A 4,182-nucleotide genomic window follows, 5' to 3' on the forward strand; every position below is an offset into this window, starting at 1 on the left:
ATAAAAAACTACTCAGAAATAAATAGAAGATAAAATAGTTGTGATTAACTTTACTAAATTCTTTTTTATTTTTAATGACTTACTACAACTCAGAAAAAAATAGAAAAAAATAAATATAGCAGAAAAGAAAAAAACTATATAAAAAACTACTCAGAAATAAATAAAAGAAAAAATAGTTGTGATTAACTTTACTAAAAAAATGAGCATAGATGCGCTTATAGAGAAAATTCAACCTAAATTCATAATAAATTTCTACTAACTTCAGAGAAATTCAGTATGAATTTAGGTCAAATTTCTTGTATAAGGGCATCTATTTTCATTTTGAGAGGAGTTCAACAAGGCAGAGAGGGAGGGGCTTATAAACCGGTGTGAGCCCCCTTCGGTTGGCGAGGTGGGACTAAACTCTGGCCGCAATGAGGACCAACCCTTTAGTCCCGGTTGGTGGTATGAACCGGGACTAATGGGTGGCCTTTGGTTCCGGTTCATGCCTCCAACCGGGACCAATAGTGGTGGGCCAGGAGCGAGGACCATTGGTCCCGGTTCGTCCCACCAACCGGGACCAAAAGGTCCAGACGAACCGGGACCAATGGCCCACGTGGCCCGGTCAGCCCCCGGGGCTCACGAACCGGATCCAATGCCCCCATTGGTCCCGATTCTGAATTGAACCGGGACTAATGGGCTGACCCGGCCTGGACCAATGCCCCCTTTTCTACTAGTGATCGCTGGTCCACTCCACGCGCGGACGCGCCAACCTTGACACCATCTCCATCCACTTGACAACATACTCATTGTGTGGACGCACACCACGATCTGGATGTAGCGCCGCCTCAGGTTATTATGTTCATCAAGGTAGGCTACTTTAGGTACTCACTGGACTAGGGAGTTGTTGTTTTCCCCGTTTAGGCTAACGATGTCATAGAAGACGCAACTGCAAATAGTTTTGCTTTATGTATGCCTACAATACAACATTTATTTGGGTATTATATTTATTTGATTGTCTCGATGTGATTTGGAGGTGTGCTGAGTTTTATGTTAGCACTTTAGCATTTTCAGGTTTGATCTGAGCATATCTGGAGGTGTGCCAAAGACTGAAGTATCGCCGCTGTTGTTTCTTCATGCACCGCAGATGCTCATCGACATGCAATGTTTTTTTTCGTGCCGGGGACCCAGAGTGTGGAGCTCACGTGTATGTTATTTTTCTCAATGAGCACCATGTTGAATTAGATTACTTGAATTCTTGATTTTGGCCATGTACGTGCAGTTCCACTGGTTTTTTATAAACAGAAAAGTGAGGTGGGTTGTGATTTCTGAATCTGGGGAGGGAATTGGCAAAACTTCAAAGGAAGTAGGAGACTATGTTTAAGTATATACTGCCATCAACCTGATCGATATGTTCCTCCTTGCATTTTCAGTTGAACATTTTCTAGCACTCTAAGCAGAAAGAATTATTTGATACAAAATGTTCCTTATACAGAAATTATTAGATGATGTTTTAACTTTAGTAATAGGGCATTCCATTGCAGAGAAACATGCACACATTTTTTCAGAGTACAAGCTTTATCTTGCAGATGCCTAAATACAATCAATTTACCCCTGCAATTGCATCCAATTTGATATTCTTGTCAGTTGTATTATTTAGTGGGCGCGGGTTTCTAGCACCAATATAATTCCTTAATGGTGATCTATCTTTCTGTCTTGTGACCCCCCAGTTGATAGGCAATGTCAAGAACCACCACTTTTTCACTGCGTCAAATTATCATTTTGTAGGCCGTATATAGAAGAACTAGAGTTGAAGCTTTCTGAGTATACCAAAAGATGTCAAATCAACAACAGATGGTTCAGGAGGTAGCCTCAAAGGTATAAATTCAGCACTGGATCCTACTTCCGTATTCGTATACTTCTATCTAAAATTCCCATGAATATCATGTTAGTTAGTTTGTTCACTGTACACTGCAGTATACTATTTACGAGTTTGTGTTAACAGTGTAGTCTCTCGATCCCAGTATGTTCGAACAGACACCATGGATGCCTTTACTAAAAGTGAGAATTCGATCCTCCATTAATCATGAATGCCCTTACTAAAATTGAATGCATAATTTTTTGGCTTGGTGGAGGCGTGGAGTGTCTGCATCGATGCACCACACTCGAATTGGGGGTCGACCACACTGAGATGGCCAAAATGGAGGCGTTGATTTGTTAGATTTGGCTCAGCTTCTTCATTGGGAATGACTTTACTGATCTGGAACTTTTTTTGGCCTAACAAATATCGCAAATGTTCTCCAGTCAGCCATCTCACTCGCCTTTGACTCCCTGCAATCGAGACCCCAAGACACTAGTATCTCTGTCCCCATAAGTTGGTCCACCCACTTCTTCCCCTTGATAGATTAACCTACCATCTCCTCAATTCAGTTCTCTATTCTGAGCATATGTCACATGTTCTGCAGGGCATTCAGTTTTGATTTTTATTTGCAAGGACTCAGTTTTTTATTTTAGTTTGTGGGGTTAATTTCCTGCTGTGAAAAACTGATATTCTTTTGTGGGGGATTCAACTCTTGTCTTGCAAGGACTCAGTTTATGTACTGCTGCTCCTAGAGAGGGCACATCAAGCATTGGAATGATGCATGTAGAAACCTTGACAATTTCTTTTGTACTTATTATTTTCTCTGAGATAGGATGTTGTATCTATATGTTTATGACATTGTTTTCTTAGATAAAGGAAAGTTAAGTATTCTAAAGAAGATGACATATTTGAATATAGATGTGACCTTAATTTGTTTTTACAGTATAACCTCTAATCAGTTGATTGAATTACAGGGTGCAGGTGGGCATGTCTGTGGGCATGACAATAGTTGAAAAAGTAAGATTCATGGGTTGAGCATTAGCTACGCTGCAATCAAGTTAATGCTACTCCAGCGTTGGCTTATGGATACCGCGTGAAGCACGTTCAAGATTAGAGAGTAATTTGCATGGTATCTCATATTTTCGTCAGGAAATGCGCTATTGTTAACACAACCACGCCAGTATCAAGGTGATGCACCTGATGTGTCAAATGCTTCTATGTGTCCAGTATGTATTGGACAAAATTCTACAAAGATGAAGCCATTGCCTTTAGGAGCACTATGTCCAATTCATATATGTGTAAAATTGAACCGATTGTGATCAGTATAGATTGGTGAATTGTTCTATGCCACCACAAGGTTATAATTGTCATTGGTCTACATGTTAAGATTGATGTTGATTTGTGAATCGGGCGTTATTCTCATGCATGTATGACATGAACTTGTTCTAAAATCATATACTCTCTCTTATCCATATTAATTGTTGCTCAATTGGATGTATCAAACACTGAAATATCTCTAGATACATCTGTTTGAGCGACAAGTAATATGGATCGGAGGGAGTACTATATGATACTTTTCCCATGTTTATTTTTGGAAGCATTTGTGGTTCATCATGTAAGAACCATGAACAATCATATTATTATTTAACTTTTTTTCATTGTTTTAATGACATTGCTTGTGCCTTGCGACAGTGTATGGCCCTTTATCAATTATAACTCTGATAAAGTTTACCTTCGCACCCATTTAGTATGTTCCTATTTTTCCTTTTTGTACCTTTTCTGTCTCTACCATGTTCATTTGTACAATGCTTAATCGCATCATAAGTCCTATGAAGTTTGCATTAGATAGATAACAGAAACATTATGGAATATTTGGTTTCATTTTTACTATATGCACAATAAATATCCCATATGTTCTCTATGGAAAAGTTCACCCCCTTGATTGCCTTCGATGTGTGAATTTTGCTAATTATGAACAGGGAATTTTCTGTGTACGGTTATTCATGCGTTGCACATGCACGCTTACTAGTGTAGACAAAACATCAATGTTTCTTGCCAAAAAGTCAGACTAATTTTTAAAAAATTACTATTATTCTGAATTTTACTATTCATCCGCGATCACATACTCCACGTCTGAAAGAGTGGGTCAATATAACATGGCGGGGCGAAACAGTTGACGGCGGACGTTGGTTTTCAGGAAAATGGGTGCTCGTATAGGTCGCATGCACCCATCGCTTTTCTCTGGCCCAGCCTCGTCCTCAGGACACGTACCACTACACTCAAGTGCTTGAAAAAAAAATAACCTTCAATCACTTTTTGAGCCACATGATTGACCCCCCCCC

Source organism: Triticum dicoccoides, chromosome 2B (assembly GCF_002162155.2).
Source record: "Triticum dicoccoides isolate Atlit2015 ecotype Zavitan chromosome 2B, WEW_v2.0, whole genome shotgun sequence".
Lineage (NCBI taxonomy): Eukaryota > Viridiplantae > Streptophyta > Magnoliopsida > Poales > Poaceae > Triticum > Triticum dicoccoides.